The 21295-nt window shown below is 35.0% G+C and overlaps 1 pseudogene; it reads left to right on the forward strand.

The window, feature by feature from the left end:
- Nucleotides 1-5521: 5521 nt before the first annotated feature.
- On the forward strand, nt 5522-11896 carry LOC120126131 (annotated as a pseudogene).
- Nucleotides 11897-21295: the final 9399 nt, after the last annotated feature.

The following is a 21295-nucleotide window of genomic DNA, read 5'->3' on the forward strand; positions in this document are numbered from 1 at the left end:
ATAAAATGAGATGCAAGTTAAGATGCTTTAATGAAAATACAGAAAACTAAGGGCTGAAAATTAAAAGGACGAAATAAAATATTAAAAAAATAAAGGGTTAGGGAAATAAAGTATTGAAAATAAAGTGCTGGAATAATAAATAAATAAATAAATAAAATATTAAATTACATAAACTTAAAAGTTAGAGGGTTGTTTTTAATCTTTTAATCCAAACCAAAAATAATGCGGGTCATACCCCAGGGTGGGTCACCGCACGGTCGTACGATATTTCGAACATAAAATAAATAAATAAATAAATAAATAAATAAATAAAAATTAGCGATTAGTATTAGTTGTTAGTGGTTAACAGTTAGAAATGTTAGTTAGAAAAGTTAACGGTTAGTGGTTAGTAGAGTCAAGACCATAATAATGTGGATCGTGCCCCGGATTGAGTCACTTCAAGTTCGAATAATAAATCAAACAAATTAATAAAAATAATAAAAAACATTAGGAGTTTGTAGAGTCCCTGAAAAAAATTAGGGTATTACGAAAGGTATAGGGTTTTCTTATTACTTTGTTTTTTGTTTTTGTTTTTTTTTTTTTGGTAAAATTTGAATATGTTGGGTGAATAACATGTTAAATATAGAATGTTTTGTTTTTCTATTTAGTCTTTAAATTTTTTTATTTAATGAAAGTTATTTGATTTGCTTCTAAAACTTATAAATTAATTAAATTTAAATATATATTATTGATTGTTATATAGAATAAATTATTATATTATAATATGTAATGTGAAATAAAAAATTAAAATAAATAGAATAAAATTTTATCTTCCTTTTTTTATAATTTGTGTCAATTTTATTGATTAATCCAACTTTTTCTTCTTTAATTTTGTATAACTGGTGGCGGTATCAGTTTTGATGTTGGTTGTCGCCCGTTGGTTTATTTTTCTTTATTTTTTTAGTTTTTATAAAAATAATTATGTCTTTGTGAAATGTTCTCTGCATTTATGGCTCATTTATATCTGTCTTTTTGGCACGTTTTTCTCTGCCTTTTGGTAGTTTACAATTTTTTGTCGTTGTTTTCGTTTATCTTTTTTCTCAGGGTTGGATCTGACATTGTCACGACTGATCAAGATGACGCTTATTTGTTATCATGTTTCCCTGCTTTGGACCCTCAGATTGATTGAAATATGTGTTTTACCCTTATGGATAGTTTTCTGACATCGCTTGACTCTGATTTGTGATTTGTCGGTGGTCTTTCAGTAGTTTCCTCCCCTTTTATGGTTCTTTTGTGATCTAGGTGACTAGCTTTTATGTTAATGGTTACAGAAAAATATCTTATTATAATTTAGTTTACATTTACGGTTATACTCGTAAATCTTCATTGTAATTCTAGATATTTTCTATTTTTAACAAAAACTAGTTGCTTTCTATAAAAAAATAAATATAACAAAAATAAAAACCATTATAATATTAAAAAACTTAAAATATAATAATAAATAACATAACTTAGTTTTATTAATAAAAAGTTGAACCAAAGTAAATAAAATGTATTATAATATTATAAAAGTGGGTTTATGATTTTCCAAACAAGTGGGTTTTATGGAGTGATGGTCAGGGTATTAGGGTATTTATGATTGAAGTTGTTGTTGATATAAAGTATATTATGCTGGAATATATCTAAGGTCTAGGATTTATTATTTTATGATTTAAGGTTATTTGATTAAAATTGTAGGGTTTAGTTTTTTGTTGGAGTAATGGTTGTTGTGGTTGATATAAAGTATATTATGTTGGAATATAACTAAGGTTTAGGGTTTGTTATTTATGTTTTAAGGTTATTTGATTAAAATTGTAGGGTTTAGTTTTGTGTTGGAGTAAAAAAAATTTAATTGGTGTCCTTCAGTTTCAAAGTTTCGTCATGACTAATAAAATCTGTTTGATTTTACATGTAAAGATATTGTATACAAATATACGATAAGAGCTATTTGATTTGATAAAAGTTGATATTGTCACTCCTTTAGAACCTTCAAGCCCAAACTGTCACAATATCATAGTTAAGGTATAACGAGTCGTGTGGCCTTGGACGCTTATTGACACTTCTGGGTCTTCTCTGGGACTAAGTAAACCTTACCCAAGCCTAGTGTGGATGCAAACTCAACAAGGTTGGAACCAAGCCCTCAAGGCTTCTAGGATGCGAAAGCATTAACACTAACGTGGCTACTCCAAGCCATCACGGTTAGACTATGGTGTGGAAGTGCAAACACAAACGTGGCTACTCTTAGCCACCAAGAGAGGCAACAAGCACCAAGAGAATAAAGAACAAAGAACAAAGAACAAAAGAACTAGAATAAATGCCTCAGAGTTTTATTACTCTCCCAAGAGAATGAATGGAATGCGATGATCCAAATGAGGAGGAGAGGCTCTCTATTTATAGTTGAGCTCCCTCTCAATCAATGGCCAAAATTGATTTACATCAATGACTAAGATCTGCCCAATTAATACAAGATCACCTAAATTAAGGAAACCCAACCCAATACTATCTAATTACATGCATTAGTAGGATTCTTTCCTTGGATATGTGTTCACACTGGATATGGTAAGATTCCCCTACAATATCTTCCTGATTTGTTGTCTCTTGCCATAGTTACCGAGCTCATGTGATCATCTTCGGATATACAAACGGGCTCCACAATATTCTCCAAGTGATTGGCCAGGTTTAGTGGCCTTAGCAAGCCCACATTCTGAATAGAACCTATTTAGCAGACACTTGCACCAATGTTCTGAACCCAAGTATCACATTCCGTGACATTCTCCCCCATCAAACCTAGTGACACCCTCGTCGCTTCATTCGATGATCTTGTGCAACATTACCTTGGACTATTCTTAATGCCTTGGCTTGTTGCGATCCTCCCATACGAACTGCTTGCCTTAGCTTCTACCACATGAACTTCACGATCCCTTGCGCCATACTTCACATCAACTTGGTTGCCTTTCGAACCTCCACTCGCACATTGTCCCCCCATAAGGACTCGACCTCCCCCATAAAGGTTGTGATTGTTTTTGATCTTGCTGTCAAGTGATGAAATGGGTTAACACGCCCTCAATTATATCTCTGTCGTAAGAACCCTTTCCTACAAGTCTTGATTTGTCTTATCTTAGACCCTCCTGGTCTAGCGACAAAGTCTTGGATCCCCTCCAAACTTTGTTTCCTCCACGCTAAATATTAGGTCTTACTTGACCTACGCTCACTAAAAAAAACAAATCATACTCAAAAGAACACTAGGATCATGTTGAGATGTACATTTCCCTCTGATTTCGTTGTATTTACTCAAAAATATGCCAACCCTTCTTACTCCATGAAGTTAGACACTCCTTGCAATAAACCATCCTTATTGGAGTTCTTTGCGTCACCATGCATCGACACTTTCTTATGGAAAAGTTTGATACCCCTTCTTGCCTTCTTCATTCTAACTCGAAGGTTGGAGCTTACTTCTTACCTTGCAAATGGGTAGTTTTTCTATGGTTGCCTTGTCCATCAACGTCTTGGCCGCCTTTAACTTTTGTCTAATAGTGTCTGAAGGATTGTTCTTCTCTTGAACATCCTCGGCAAGTGCCTCCTTCAACTCCTCTTTTATTATGGTCTTTGAAGCCATGTTCTCTACACGAACATGCTCGGCAAACTCCTCGGACACGGACAACCCTTCCTGCATTTGGCTTCCACTCACCTTGGTAGAAACAAACCTTATTGAGCCAAGTCTCAATGCCTCTTTGATCCTATGTTTGTCCTCTTCTCTGGACAACTCGATCTCGGGCTCATCCATCACCTTGGATGACTCAGCTCCACTCGGGTAAACTTGCAACACCTCTGGCATCTTAATTGGCAACCCTTTGTTTGCTTAACTTTTTCCTTCAACTTAGCATCTTTGACACTTGTACTTGTTCCAAGTCTGCACACATCTTCCCTAGACTCGCCATCTGGTTCATCATTGAGTGAATTTTCACTGCCACTCGAGGAGCTACATTCTTCATCCTTTGATTTGTCTTCCTCACGGATTCCTTTGCCACTACTCTCGGCTTTCAGTTTTGCCTTGGAAGTCTTGCTCTTCTTGACGCCAAATTCTCTTATAGACTCGGCGGTTGCCAAGGCTTTAGACAACTTCTTGACTTTTCTTTGCTCCAAAACTTTCTTCGCCCATGGCTTTAATCCAAACATGAAGGTGAAGAACCCATATTATTCAGTCAAACTCAGGACTTTGAGCATGAGATTTCTGAATCGGCTCACATACTCCTTAAGTGTCCCTTTATGCCTGAGGTGCCTAAATTTGGACCATACCTCTATCATGCCATATTGTGAGCAAACTTGCTCACTCTGCACCCTCGGCTTGATGACTTTATCCTACACTATCACACCGGGTATCTTCCCGTGCTTGACTACTTTGACATATGCAGTCTCATCACATCTCAATCCTGGATTAACTACTTTGGAACTTGTAGTCGCACCACTTTCTGGCCTAGCGGCATTGACATCTACAATCACGTCGAGTCTCTTTTCAGGTTTCGCTACCTTTACACCCGCAGTCACACCTCGTCTTTCTCTTGGCTTGGCCATATTGACACTCGTAATCGATCCAACTCCCTTTCGTGGCTTGGTTTCTTTCTCACATATAGTTGCTCCATTTCCTTTCTTGATGACATTGACGCACGCAATCGCTCCCAGTCTTGCTATTCCTCCTTCTAGCTCATCAATTCCCTTGACGATGGTAGTAAGGAGACTATTCTCGAGACATCTTCTAATCAAATGAGGACCATCACAGAAGTAGCACTTTAATTTTTCCTTGCTCGTATTCTTCTTCACACTGGACTTAGCCTTGCCATTCTTTACAATGGCTTTCCTTGGCTATGAATAGTCGATGGCTCACCTTGGTTATTCAAAGAGCTTCCTTTACCATCTCCCAGCTGCACATTTCCCTGGTCTCCCCCACTGTTGCCACTATCTCTGGGCATGGGCCTAGACGACACAATGTTAGTTGGTTTGTCTCTCGCAAGCTCGGTCATCTTTGTGGCTACATATATGGCCTCTGAAAGTCTCTGGTCATCACCTTGCTCTCCCCCGAGCATATCCCCTGGTCTTAGTACCTCAAAGAAGGTCTTGAGCATACCCCATTCACTTATTGCTCCTTTGCATATGAGCAGCTCCTTCTTGAGCTCATCCACTTCGTATCTCAAAGCCATCACCTCGCCTTCATGGGCATTACTCCTTCTAACCAACTCTTAACTCATTGAGAACTCGGTGCGTCTAGTCTTTGAACCTGTCCTCATGGACTCCACTTTATCAAGGCGAAACTCCACAACACCCTGGGTCTCCATGGTCTCTTCCTTGACTTTTTCAAGTCTTATGACCCTCATTTCTCACGAAGTTGAGATCTCTTCCAACTTGATAAGCCTCTCCATGTGGAAAGAAAAACCTTCCATCAAATAATCTCATATCTCTCTATTGTTATTCCCTCTTCTTATTCCATATCAAGACTCTCCTCGTCTTCATGAGTGAACGTACTATCTCGCTCAAACATGCCTTGAGCTCCACCTTTCAGCCTCTCCACCTTGAGATCCAACTCCTCTCAGTGTGCTTTCACCGCCTAAGGATTTCTTGGGAACTCATCATGGCATCCTTATGCTTGGATACCGACGATAATCTCGAGCCCATCGGACTCTCTTCTCGTTTACCACCATGGCTTTCTTTGTCTTTGTATGTGGAAACTCCTTTTCTCTTGTGCTTTATCTCTCACTCTTTTTCACGAACTAGTTCAATCACCCTTACTAGCTCGAGCACAAATCCTTGCCAACTTAAATACTAAAGTAAATTGACAATACAATAAATATATCAAACTTACCCGATTTACCACCTTCCACTAAACACGTACGAAACGATTATTGTCTGCCCACAACAACTCGCTCTGATACCACTTGTCATGCCCTCGAAACCTTCAAGCCCAAACTGTTGCAATATCAAAGTTAAGGTCTAACGGGTCTTGTGGCCTTAGACGCTTCTTGACACTTTTGGGTCTTTTCTGCAACAAAGTAAGCCTTACCCAAGCCTAGTGAGCATGCAAACTCACCAAGGTTGGAACCAAGCCCTCAAGGCTTCTAGGGTGTGGAAGCTTTAATACCAACGTGGCTACTCCAGGCCACCAAGGTTGGACTATAGTGTGGAAGTGCAAACACAAGCGTGGCTACTCATAGCCACCAAGAGAGGCAACAATCACCAAGAGAATAAAGAACAAATAACAAAAAAAACTAAAGTAAATGCCTCAAAGCTTTATTACTCTCCCAAGAGAATGAATGGAATAAGATTATCCAAATGAGGATGAGAGGCTCTTTATTTATAGTTAAGCTTATTCTCAATCAATGGCCTAGATCGATTTACATCAAAGACTAAGATCTACCTAATTAATACAAGATCCCCTAAATCAAGGAAACTCAACCCAATCATATATAGTTACATCCATTAGTAGGATTATTTCCTTGGATAGGTATTCACACTGGATATGGTAAAATTCTCCCATAATATCTTCCTGATTTGTTGTCTCTTACCATATTTACCGAGCTCCTGTGATCATTTTCGGATATGATGTCACTCTCCTTTTCTGCACGGTCAATGTGAACGGGCTCCACATCATTCTCCAAGTGATGAGCCAAATTCGGTGGCCTTGGCAAGCTCAAATTCTTCATATAACCTCTTTAGCAGACACTTACACCAATGTCCAGGACCCAAATATCAAGGCCCGTGACAATATCAATAAAAACAAGTTATAAATGACGAATCAAAATATTAAGATTCTTAATTGCGATATGCCAATAAAATATGACATACTTTGTTGGTGCATTTTAGTTATATATTGAGCACATTGTTTCATATCTTTTATATTTTTTTAATATATGTATTAGTTTAATCCTCGAAATCTAAGAAGGATTAGTAGGGCCATGACCCCCAAAATTTAAATAATAACAATTTAGATCCTTATAAATTTTTTTAAAAAAATTAATTTTTCCCTCAACATTTTTAGAAATTCTTATTAAACTTTAAAAATTTTTTAATGTTCTTAAATAAACTTCCTCCTATTATATTTAAAAATTCTCATTAGGCCTCTCAAATTAAAAAAAAAATAGTTAGATCCTAGTTTTTTTAGGGGGAAATGTAGATTAAACCCTTAATTTAAAAAAAAATTAATTTAAACCTGTGATTTTTTTAAAGTTTTAAGTTACCCCTCAAACTCTATCACCAAGTTTCGGCACTACGGACGACCTTCTAACTTGCAACGTAATGAAGGATCTAGTAGCATCGTAGCTTCATGGTTAACCACATTCCATTCTCGTTCATTAGCGATCAGATGAAACTAATATTCTTATACATTGAATCTGATCTCAAGCCTGTATATGTTATATATGTATGTCATGTAATCAAGATGGATAGATAAACATGCAACAGTAACGTACAAACATGGATATTTGAGTGCTTGAAATACTCTCTAATCACATCAAAGTTCAAATAAATTAACCCAGTACGAGTTTGCACTATACATTCTATAGGTCACGTTAATTTGATAACTCAAAAAAAAATGATTTATACGTGAAACATTCTTAATGAACATCACATTTGATTTCACAGTATATGCATTTAGGATTGTGGAAACTTTTATCTGTGATTGTTTATTACGATGGGAAATCTTTCAACGTCATTAAAAACATTCAACTAGATGAATTGATCACCAATATTCTAAAAAAGGTTCAACCGGAAACAACGAAAGATTATCTTTATTTAATTTTATATTATCCATAACAGTTTTATCTCAACAATGATGCTAACATTACTAGGATGATTGATACATATTGTGTCAATTCTATATCTAATGAGGAGTTATACGCAAATTTCGTTAAGGCTGATGTTGGTGGTTCGAGTTTGAATACGAAATTAGAATACATAGTTGACACATAAGAAGTAACCCAAAAACATTGTTTCGTGAGATGATAAGAAATATCAAGAAAAATTACTAAGAATTGAAGAACTCAACATAAATTTCGACGAGTTCACATATTATGATGATTAATTTTTTTATGTAAGAGTTATGTGTCCATGATTATGTGGAATGTTTTTTAATTTCCTCTCCTTATGTATGTAGATGGAGAGTTCTTTTATGTCTTTTATCTTATATATATATATTGCTTGATCTTTTTATTGAGGTTTCTCCTTCATTCAACCCTGAAAACATTGTTGATGTGGTTTGGAAATAACTTACATTTTCAACAATTTTTTTGGAGTATTAGTAAGACAAAAACATTAAGCACCAAAATAGAAAATGAGTATAATCGTGGGACTAAATCGTGAATAAAACCTCAATTTTTATTTCTAGAAAATCAGTGCAATTAGATTAGATTAAGTCCTTTGAAAAATGTGATCCCATAGATTGTAATCCCCCCCCCCCCCCCAAAAAAAAAAAAAAAACCCATCTTTCCTGCGGCTTTTATTGAGGCCACGGAAGCATTAAATGCCGCTCTACTCTGCCTTCCCACTTCAGCTGTCTCTCTTCATTACATGGAACCCAACACAACTACCCAATTGCCATCATTAACTATTATTCCTCTCTCTTTATTGCTTCTCCTTCCCCCTCGCCACCTCCCCCCCCCCCTCCCCAAACTCTACTATTTATCTCTTCGGCAGGTTCCTATTTCTTAGCTGAAAACCAACACCAAAATTCCAAGCAAAAAAAAAAGTCAGTTTTGGTCCGGGGAATCCTTTCTTTATGGCGCCAAAAAGACCTCCTTCACCCATCTCTTTGTGATTTTCCATTTTCACAACTTAAACACTTCCTGTCAATATGTCTGTAGCTTCCATTCAATCCATTACCATGGAGGCTTAGCATACTTGTGTTCCATTTAAAAATGCTGCTAAAAGTCTTGGTTTTTCTTGTTCTGGGTGCAGTTGTTGTGAAATCAACAGCCGAGTTTCAACGACGATGTTCTGGGTTTAATCTTCTTCAAAGCAGGCCTCCAAGACCCAAACGCAAAGCTTCAGTTGTGGAGTGAAGACGACAACGATCCCTGCAACTGGGAGGGCGTCAAATGTGACCCCATTACCTACAGGGTCAATGAACTTCACCTCAATGGCCTCTCTATTTCGGGTCACGTCGGCCGAGGTTTGTTAAGGTTACAGTTCCTTAAAGTTCTCTCTCTCTCGAACAACAACCTCACGGGAACCGTAATCTAAGAGCTTTCTCGCATCGGGAGCTTGCAGGTTCTTGATCTAAGTGGAAACGCCTTGTATGGATCGATCCCCGACGAGTTCTTCTCGCAATGTGGGTCACTGAAGTCGGTTTCTTTCGCGAGAAACAACCTCTCGGGGCAAATCCCTGAGTCTTTAAGCTCATGCTGGGGCCTTGAAGAGTTTAACTTGTCATATAATCAGATTAAAGGGCAGTTGCCTTCTGGGATTTGGTTTTTGAGGAGCCTTCAATCGATTGATGTTTATGGTAATTTGTTGGAAGGTGATGTCCTCCAAGGGATTGGAAATCTTTATGATCTGAGGCATATAAATTTGGGAAACAACAGGTTCTCTGGGAGGCTTCCACAGGACATTGGGAGCTGTTCGTTGTTGAAATTTGTTGATTTTAGTGAGAACTACTTCTCTGGTACTCTCCCTGATTCAATGCGGAAGCTTGTTTCGTGTACTTGTCTCAGCTTACGAGGCAATTCTTTACAGGGACAACCTCCTGGTTGGATTGGAGAATTGGTTGGTCTTGAGAGTTTGGATCTTTCTGCAAATCAGTTTTATGGCAGAATCCCATTTTCTCTGGGAAATCTTCAGTCACTTAAAGAACTGAATCTTTCGAAGAACCGATTCATCGGCAAGGTTCCATCATGGATGTTTAGTGTGTCATTTGCTCAAGTTCTTCAAGTGTTGGATCTTTCTTCGAATGCTTTATATGGTGAAATCCCATCAAAGCTTGGGGTTCTTAGCAGCTTGATGTTCTTTAATGTGTCAAGGAACCGGTTTTTCGGTTTCGTTCCGACCACCATAGGAGAATTGAAGGCCATAAAAGTTGTTGATTTAAGTGACAATATGTTGAACGGAAGCATCCCGTCCGAGATAGGTGGAGCAGTCTCGCTCGAGGTGTTGATGTTGCAAAGGAACTTCCTATCTGGGAAAATCCCAACTCAGATAGTCAATTGTTCTTCACTAATTACTTTGTAAGTTCTTTATACATTTGCTATTTGAAGATTACATTAGCACATTGTTTTGTTAGGAACCTGGGCTACTTGCTTAGATTGTTGTTAAATAGATACAAATTGGCTTTTCTAACATTCTTATTCATTTTGTGTTATGGCTTCTATTGAAATGGTACAGAAGTCTATCGGAGAACAACCTATCCGGCTCTATCCCGACCACCTTTCCGAACTTAAGCAACCTCGAGTATGTAGATTTGTCGTCGAATGACCTAACCGGGAGCTTACCGAAAGAGCTAGCCAATCTTTCACAACTCATGTTCTTCAATATCTCTCACAACCATCTTCACGGTGAACTTCCCCTTGGTGGCTTCTTCAACACCATCCCTACTTCATCTGTATCCGGAAATCCATCTTTGTGTGGTTCGGTTGTCAACCGATCTTGCCCGGCTGTCCATCCCAAGCCCATTGTTCTCAACCCTAACTCATCTGACTCCATCAGCGGCTCCTCCCGAAATCACCATCGCAAGAAAATTGTGCTCAGCATCTCTACTCTCATTGCCATTGGTGCAGCAGCTTTCATTGTCGTCGGTGTAATCGCTATCACACTCCTCAATATCCATGTCCGTTCTATGTCGCGTGCCGGTGCAGCGCTCATGTTATCAGGTGCGGAAGATTTTAGTTGTTCTCCCAACAATGATCCAAAATATGGCAAGCTTGTAATGTTTGCAGGGGATGCTGATTTTGTTGCCGGGGCCAATGCCCTGCTTAACAAGGATTGCGAGCTCGGTCATGGAGGGTTAGGAGTCGTTTATCGAACAATCCTTCGTGATGGGCGGGCAATTGCCATCAAGAAGCTGGCTGTTTCGAGTTTGATCAAGTCTCAGTTGGAGTTCGAAAGAGAATTACGAACACTCGGAAAGATTAGGCACCACAATCTTGTAGCTCTTGAAGGATATTACTGGACCCCTTCCTTGCAACTCGTCATTTATGAATTCGTTCCGAGCGGGAATTTGTATCGGCACCTCCATGACCGGCCCGGGAGTTGCCTATCTTGGCAACAAAGATTCAACATTATCCTTGGGATGGCAAAGGGTCTGGCCTATTTGCACCAAATGAATATCATTCACTACAATCTCAAATCAAGTAATATATTGATCGATAGCTATGGTGAGGCCAAGGTCGCAGATTACAGCCTAGCAAGACTGTTGCCAACATTAGATCGATGCGTTTTAAGCAGCAGAATCCAGAGTGCACTCGGATACATGGCTCCCGAATTTGCTTGCAAGACGATGAAAATAACCGAGAAATGTGATGTTTACGGTTTTGGTGTCTTGGTACTAGAAGTGATAACAGGGAAAAGGCCGGTGGAATACATGGATGATGATGTAGTTGTGTTGACCGACATGGTGAGGGGAGCGCTCGGCGATGGTAGGGTGGAAGAATGTGTTGACGGTAGGCTTGGGAATAACTTCCCGGAAGAGGAGGCGATCCTGGTTATAAAGCTTGGCCTAATATGTGCATCTCAAGTGCCATCGAATCGGCCCGACATGGGCGCAGTAGTAAATATCTTAAAGCTAATCCAATGCCCTTCTGATGGCGATGGCAATGGCAAGGAGGAGGTTGTTGATTAAGTTATTGGGACGAGAACTTTTGAGTTTCCCCAGTGAAAGAAGAATCCATAACTGATCAATCAAATCCCCATTCTTTACTCACTTTTGAGTTACATACGAGTTGAGTTACATAGTATTTACTGTTTCAGCTTTCTTTTATTGTGAATTTTTCGTTTACGAATCATATGTGATAGCGTTTTAAACGTTTCGTTGCCTAAAATTTCTTGTGTTGACTAGAAAACCCGGGATTCTATCTTTTCATTGTCATGTCCGAAAATATAGGGCAGTCCTGCGATGAGTGGAATAATTTTTTTTTTTTTTAAATATGACGGTTTTAATTTAAACATGATGTTTTGTCTAACTTAAAAATGTTATATCAACAACATCAGTTGATCTAGTGGATGAGATATTAGATTTTTTAAATAAGGTCAGAGGTTTGAAAATATTATATTGTAACGAACGGAGCAAACTAGGTTAGGAGGGTCACCCTCGTCTCTACAATAACCGATCTAGATTAATCGGTCAATAGATCGAATATCAGTGATTAATTAAAAAAAAGTTATATAATTGCTAATAATTTCAATTACAAACGAAAATGTTACATTAGAACGAGTTTTAACCTAAAATATTATATGTCTCCTCTAAGAAATTACATAATTAATAATAATTTCGGTTGTAACTAAAAATATCTTCACATTAATTTTTTTAGGGTGTAATTGTAGTTATTATGCAATTTATATAAATTATTATGAAAAATATAATATTTTTTATTTTAATCTAAAATATTACTCGATTTACTTTAAAAGTTACGCTCTTGATAAATATTTCAAGTACAATCAATTTTTATTTTTTAATCATAGGGTTTATTTCACCAAAAAAACAAGATTTTGAAAAATGATTTGTGTAGAATAAATTATATTTTTTGAAAAATAATTTCTGAAAATTATTATATCATGTTTGATTATGTGTAAAACATTTTCCAATAACTTTTTTAGAAATCATTTATTATAAATATAAAATAGTAAATAATACTCCATCTGTCTCATTATTTGTGTCTGATATTGATTATGTACATATTTTTAGGAGATATAGTTGACCAAGAAAAATGACAAAATTATCTTTAAAAGATGATTGATAGATTGGGCAGATTTATTTTGATAGATATAAAATAGTGAAATATAAGAATAAAAAAGAAAATATAAGTGTTGTTTGTTGACTTTTTTAATAAGACATTTTGAATGAGACAATTTTAAAAATCAAAAGAGACACATTTAGTAGGACAGAGATATTATCATTTAGGGTAAACTACGTGTTTAGTAACAAAACTATCAATTTTATTCCGTTTTAGTACCTATTTTTATTTTTTTCAAAATCATATCTAACATTTATATTTAGTTTCATTTTAGTGCCCTTTAATAAAAACTTAACGACATAGTTGACGTGGTATTTTTTATTATTTTTATATTATTATTTAATCTTATCCAAAAAACGGTGAGAAGCATTATCGGTTCATCGCGTCTACAATCACCGATCGTCGTATCCATTAGCCAATGAAACCCAAACCATTTAGTCCACGTTTTCCAACCTTTGAACGTGATTCTGACCACCATTTCACTGGAAAACGTCTCAATCTCTCTAAGTCGATTATGAACTCTTCATTTCTTTACATCCAATCTCCAAAGTTCACCGTCTGATGGTCATTAAACTAAATTATGTTAGTTGACTCATCATTTTCTCATGGTCCTCCATTCGAATTGGTCGTCTACCCACTAGATCTATCACTGTTAGGAACATGAAGGTTCACCTTTTTGTTATTTTTTTCTTTTCTTTATTTTGGTGATTTTTGTTCCCTTTTGTTATTTAACTTTTCACTATCGTCGTTCTCAAGCTAATGTTGGTCGTCACGAATGCCAAACACCGAGAAGAGTTCTTTCTCTCCTCTATTCTACTTGTCAGCTTTCTCTCTTCTCTATTATGTTTGTTAGCGTTTGGTTATAGTTTTAAGGGTATTAAGGTTGTGTTGATTAATTAAACAAAAATATTAATAACATAACAAATTTAAAAAATAATTAAAAATTTTCACAACACAGTTAAGATTTTAATGGTGGGATACTAAAATTAAACAAAAAGTAAACATCAGGCGCGGTTTTGAAAAATATAAGTTCAGGTACGAAAACTAAACAAAACTGATAGTTTAAGTATTAAACACGTACTTCATCCTATTATTTATTATAAAAATTTAATATAATTATTATTAAAATATTATAATAGTTTATTTAATATTATTTATGTCAATGTTGTTATTCAAATATTATTTATATAATTTTATAAATTAAAATAATATAATTTATATTAATTAATTATTCATTAAAATAAAAATATTATATTATTAAAATGAACAGTTTATTAAGAGTTAACTACATGATTGATCACTTATGTTTGTGTTTTGTCTATTTTTCCTCAATGATTTTAAAAAACATAATATATAATCACTTTCTTTTTTATTTAATTAAGAAATGACCACTTTCGTTTTTATTTAATTAAGATATGGTCACCACCTGTTAATTGTCGTTAACATTTACTAGATCAAGTGACGTGGTATTTTCGTATAATCACACATTTGGTCTCATTTATTTACATATTTTCTCAATTTAGTCACACTTTTTAATAAATTAAAATAAATTTAATCTTCCAATCAAATGATGTCATGTGTTATTAGTGTCACATGTCGTGACATGTGTCACCATTCAGTTGAAGGACAAACTTTAGTATAATTTTTTTTAATTTAATATATTAACTTATTAAATATATTTTATTATTAAAATAATTTAAAAATATTAAATTAAAATAAATTTAATCCTCCAACCGAATGATGACATGTGGTACGACACGTGACACCAATGACATGTGACATAATTCGATTGTAGGATTAAATTTGTTTTAATTTATTAAAAGTAAGACTAAATTGAGAGAATATGTAAATAACATGGACTATATGTGTGATTATACTAAAATATTTAACTGTCACGTCACCTAATATGTTAACTGTTAATGACAGTTAACTCGTAGTGATCACATCGTAATTAAATAAAAATGAAAATGGTCTCATATTATATTTTTTGAATTTAATGAGAAAAAGTGGGCAAAACACAAACATATGTGATCAATCATGATGTTAACCCTAATTATATATTAACTATTTATTAAAAATAAAAATTATCATTATTATAATATTAAATTATGATAATTATTAATAAATATATTTTAATAATTGATAATTTTATTAAAATGATACTAAAGTATTATATTAATATTAAATACATAAAATAATATAGTTTTGAGTATTTATGCTTTAAAATGAAAATTTCATAACAAGAATTACAAAAATTTAGAACATAAGTCATTTTTAAAAAATACAAATGAAATATTGTTAACAAGGAAAATGAATTAATTAACTAATCTATTTTCTTTCAACCAAACATTTGAAAATGAGAAAAAACATTTTTCAAGAAACTAATTACAGTGAAGCAAATAGGATCTAATTATTAACTACTTGTATTTTAAAATCATTCAAAAATATATATTTAAATATGGGTACGGATACGAATCATAATATTAAAAATTGAAAAAAAATTAAGTATATGTATATTATGTGCAATATAATCATATCAACAAGTGGGCAAATTTTTTTTAACAACTTGTTGAGAAAAAGTTGATAACATAGAGTGCATGAAAAATTATTTCTTTAGGAAAGATGTTGCTACAATATTTATTGGAAGTCGTTTGGAACGTATAACGTCTTCTAGAAGTCGTCTAGAGTACATAATATCTTTTTCATATTTCATTACATGTATGATAGTAAAGACAGTTGGGTGATGTTATAGAAGTCGTCAGGTGGTCTAAGCGTCTTTTAGAATATATCGTATGATTTAAGCGACTTCCAATAAATATTGTAACAAACAACCTAGAGTATTGTAGCAAAGATCCTAGTTACATGGTTACATCGTCAAAATTGAAAATATGATGGTTATATTGACATCAACCCCGTAGTTAGGTGGTCATTTGAGTAATTTACCCTAAAAAGTTTATAACCCAAGACCGCTGTTGCTTTGGTGAATTATAAATGCTTGGTTTTGAAGTTCAAACTTGATCTTATAAAAAGAAGGCATCATCACATGGGTTCGTTGGTTATCATTTTTCAATACACTATTTACTAAACCAAAATCATAGCTACACCCATGACAATTTGATGGAGGGGGAACACTATGATTACATCAGAATCAAAATACAAAATAAAAGAAGATATATGTTAAAATCAGATGAAAAATGCCTCATATTATTATATTTTAGAATAAAAACTACACATATATAATTCTAATCTAACTAACTAACTGTCAGTTGGTTACAAGTAAAACATAAAAAATAACAAACTTTAATTTCTAACACTCCCCCTTCAAGTTGGTGGGTAGAAGATATTTTTTACCCCCAACTTAGATACAAGATACTCATGTTGTTGTATACCTAGAGCTTTAGTAAATATGTCTGCTAATTGCTCTGAAAAAGACACAAATTCTGTTTTGATAAGTCCTTCTTGTTTTTTCTCCCTTATAAAGTGGCAGTCAATTTCTATATGCTTTGTGCGCTCATGATATATTGGATTAGCTGCAATCTGAAGAGCAACTTTATTATCACAATATAGCTTGATTGGATACTTCCTTTCTAATCCAAGTTCATTGGCTAAACCATTTAACCAAGTCAATTCAACTGATGTAACAACCATGCTTTTGTATTCTGCTTCAGTAGATGATCTGGCTACTATATTTTGTTTCTTGGACTTCCATGAAATCAAGGAATTTCCAAGCTTAATGCAAAAACCAGAAACATACCTTATTGAAATAGGACATGCAGCCCAGTCAGAGTCACAATATGCTTCAAGATCACAGCTGCTGTTTGAATCCATCAAGATCCCTTGACCAGGATTCTTTTTTATGTACCTCACTATCCTCAATGCTGATTGCAAATGAGATTCTTTAGGTTGTTGCATAAACTGACTCAAGTAATGCATTACAAAAGAGATATATGGTCTGGAATGTGTGAGGTAAATAAGTCTTCCAATAAGCCTTTGATAAACATTCTTGTCAACTAATAACTCATCAACTTCATTACTTCCTTTTGTGCACAGCTCATCATACTCTGTTGTAGCAAGCTTAGTATTTTGCTCAAGGGGAGTCTTTGCTGGTTTTGAACCACTTACTCATGTTTCCTCAATCAATTCAAGGGCATATTTGTGTTGATTAATTAAGATCCCTTCTTTCGATCTCATAATCTCAAGACCTAAAAAATACTTCAACTCACCAAGATCTTTCATTCTAAACTTTTTGTTTAAAATACTCTTTAAATCGTCAATCAAAAAACTTTCATTGCGAGTAATCAACAAGTCATCAACATAAATCAACAAGACTACAATCTTCTTATCTTTTTTCATTGTGAACAAAGAATAATCAAATTTTCTTTGTTCATAACTAGCACCTAAAACAGCCTCAGTTAACTTCAAATTCCACTGCCTTGATGCTTGTTTCAAACCATAAAGAGATTTTTACAGTCTACATACCTGATTCTCCCCCTGAATACAAAAACCAGAAAAAAGTTCCATATACACCTCTTCAGAAAAATCACCTTGTAAAAAGGCATTATGCACATCAAGCTGGAACAAAGGCTAATAAAAAAACAGAAGCAATAGCAAGAAGAAAATGAACAATAACCAATTTGACCACTGGTGAGAAGGTATCCACATAATCTACAACCTTTTTTTTTACTATAACCCTTGGCCACCAAACGAGCTTTAAATCTTTGTACAATACCAGCAACATTATATTTAACCCTATAAACCCATTTGCAACCAATAGGGACTTTTCCAGAAGGTAAGGAGACAACTGACCAAGTCTTATTTATTTCAAGAGCAAGAATTTCATCCTTCATAGCCCGCACCCATTTTGGATGTTGAATGGCCTCATGATAAGATTTAGGTTCAACAGGATGCGAAATGGAGGAAACAAAAGATTGTGTAACAAGAGGAAGATGAGTATAGGAAATAAAATCTGAAATGGGATAAGCAGAAGTAGAAACAGAATTACAAACAAAGTCATTCAACCATTGAGTTTGTTTAGGAACCCTAGTAGACTTCCTAACCAATATTGGAGCTACTGGACCTATAGCAGATTCTGACTGTTGTGATGATTACCCAGGTTCAGTTATGGAAGAAGAATCGGGTGGTACAGTAGGAATAGGTTGTTGACCAAAAGAAAGAACTAAGAACTCAGAATCAGGAATAAAAGGATTGGAAGGAAAAGAAACTGTCTAAATAGGAAAATGAAAAAGGAAATATCTGTTCATGAAAAAATAACATCCATGTTGACAAAGAACTTCTTAGAAGTAAGATAAAACAAAAGATATCCTTTTTGAGTATTAGAATATCCCATGAAAATAGAAGGTAAGGCTCTAGGAGCAAATTTATCAGTTAGTTTTGGGTCAGTAGCATAACACAACCAACCTAACACTCTAAGGATAGACATATCAGGAGGTTTGTGATAAAGAATTTCATAAGGAGTTCTCCATTGCAAAAAATAGAAGAAGGAAGTCTGTTTATAATGAAACAAGCTGTTAACACACATTCACCCCAAAATTTAATAGACACATTTGATTGAAAACGTAAAGCCCTAGCTACTTCTAAAAGATGTCTATGCTTTCTCTCTGTAACTCCATTCTGCTGTGGAGTCTGAACACAAGAACTCTGGTGCAAAATACCAAGAGAAAAGAAAAAAGGAGTACAATGAGAATTGAAAAATTCTGTACCATTGTCACTTCTAACAATTTTAGTGACAGAGGAAAACTGAGTGGAGGTAAATGAAAGAAACTATTTGAGAAATAAAACAACATCATTTTTAACCCTTAAGAGATATACCCAAGTCATACGTGTGCAATCATCAACAACAGTCAAAAAATACCTATGACCACTATGAGTAGATATCCTATAAGGACCCCATAAATCTATATGAATGAGTTCAAAAGGTTTTGAAGATCCAGTAAGACTAAGGGGAAATGAAAATCTGGTTGGTTTTGCCAAAGGACATTTACTACAATTATGAACAACTTTTGTATCAAGTTTATCATAAACATAAGAGGATAATTTTCTCATAGCAGAAGCAAGATTAACCAAAGAATGAACATAAACAGTAAGTACATAATGAACAGAAGAAATGTTCCCAAGACTAACTAAAGAATTAAAAAGTTTTGTAGAAAATAAACGAGTAGCTCCTTTAGTAGACTAAAAAATATAGTCCTTTAAACCTTCCTTTAAACCTTATACCAATCCCCTTGATCATGCCAGTGTAAAGATCATGCAAGATACTAATGTCAGGATAAAAGGAAATGACACAGCCATGGTCTTTGACAAGCCGAGAAACAAAAAGCAAATTATGGGAGAAACTAGGAACGAACAAGACATTAGAGATAACAAGATCAGAAGTCAACCTATTAGAACCTATGTGGGATACTAATTCAGTTTGACCATTAGGCATATGAACATAATGATGGGAAGGACATGAAACAAGAAATTACAGGACCTTAAAAATAGATATGATATGATATGATCAGTTGCGCCAGTATCAATTATCCAAAGGACATATATATCATTAGAAGCAGGTAAACTACAAGCAACAGTACTGCAAGATTCACACTGGAATCTAAAATTGAGATATTGTTCAACAAGCTTAAGATCTGATTATACTGCTCAGGAGTAAAAGTAGGAACAATCGAGATAGGAGAGGAAACCACTAAACCAGACTCAACCTCTCCATCAACATAGTTCACAGAATTAACCGCCATGGCAGCCTGAGGAACCTTCTTCCTATTGAACTTAAAATTTGGTGGAAAACTAATAAGCTGATAACAAAGATCACGCCTATGGCCCTTGACTTTACAATATTCACAAGTCCCATTGAACCGCCTTCGATCATTTCCTTTAGAAGCATTTGAAAACATTACAGAATCTTTAATAGGTGCGCTAAACAACTAAACTCGATGAGATTCCTCCTGAACAATCATGGAGTATGCCTGATTAACAGTAGGAAGAGGCTTCATAATGAGGATCTGACTTCGAAACACAGAGTAAGTTTCATTGAGGCCCATCAAAAACTAGAAGAGCCATTGTTGAGCAACATGAATCGAGTTTTGTTGTGCAACTTCACAATCACATGAAGAAAAAGGAACAAGTGCAGTGTACTCATCCATAAGAGTTTGAGACGAGTAAAATAAACTGAAACAGATGAATCACCTTGAACAAGAGTGGCAATCAACCGATGCAAGAAGAAAACCCTAGAACCATCAATTTTATCGAACCGTTCTTTGAGATCTTTCCAAACAGCCTCTGCATTCGAAGCAAATACAATACCAGCATAGAGATCATGACTCACAGAATTCAGAATCCACGAAAGCACAAATGCATTACATTGCTCCCATTGAGATTGCAATAAACCTTCATAATCTTCCCTTCGACAGCTTCCATCCATAAAGCCGAACTTATTCTTAGCCAAAAGCGCGATACGCATAGATCTGCTCCGCACATTATAGTTTTCGAAGCCGGTGAGCTGATGCGATACCAATTAAACTCCTGGCATATCCGAGGGATGCAAAAAAGGGGCTGATTGGAATCAATTGTAAGAGCCATGAACACTGGCCAAGAGGAAAAGATGGGAAAACGGTAGAAAAGTTTTGGAACAAATGAAAAAAATGAGATTGATGGCAAAATGAAAACAAGCCAATAAAGAAGCCCAAAAGGGAATACGGGCTGAGGAAACTCTAGTTTGATACCATGTTAAAATCAGATGAAAAATGCCTCATATTATTATATTTTAGAATAGAAACTATACATATATATAATTCTAATCTAACTAACTAATTTCCAGTTGGTTACAAGTAAAACAAAAAAAATAACAAACTTTAACTTCTAACAATATATCACATGTATTAGTTTATACTCAATTCTGTTTTGTGTAAAGTTTGATCCTTTAACTTAAAGATTCACTTTTTTCCATTCAAGAAGGATCGGTAAACTTGACACAATCATAGTTATTTTCATACATAGCAGATCCGGTGGTATTAATCTTTGTTTATATCCTTCGGCTTGAATCCTTCTTATCCATTGAAATCAAGCGGTTTCTTTCAGCTTCTCTTTTTGGCCAAGATCCGTTTCTTTTACTTTACTTCTGAACTAGATCTATGCAGTTACCGCTTACCCATTTCTTTTCAATCTTTCTTCTTTCTGGGTTTGAGATCTTTCTCTTATTCGATTGATCGTATCTTTGAAAATTCCAAGAATCTTCAGATCCCAGATCTTCCTGGGGCGCAGTTGAAATAATTCTTCAGATCCACTGACTTTTAAATTTTTTTTTCTTTTTTTTTCTTTTCGTTTTATTCATTGAATCC

Source organism: Hibiscus syriacus, unplaced genomic scaffold (genome assembly GCF_006381635.1).
Source record: "Hibiscus syriacus cultivar Baekdansim isolate YM2019G1 unplaced genomic scaffold, ASM638163v2 tig00110450_pilon, whole genome shotgun sequence".
Lineage (NCBI taxonomy): Eukaryota > Viridiplantae > Streptophyta > Magnoliopsida > Malvales > Malvaceae > Hibiscus > Hibiscus syriacus.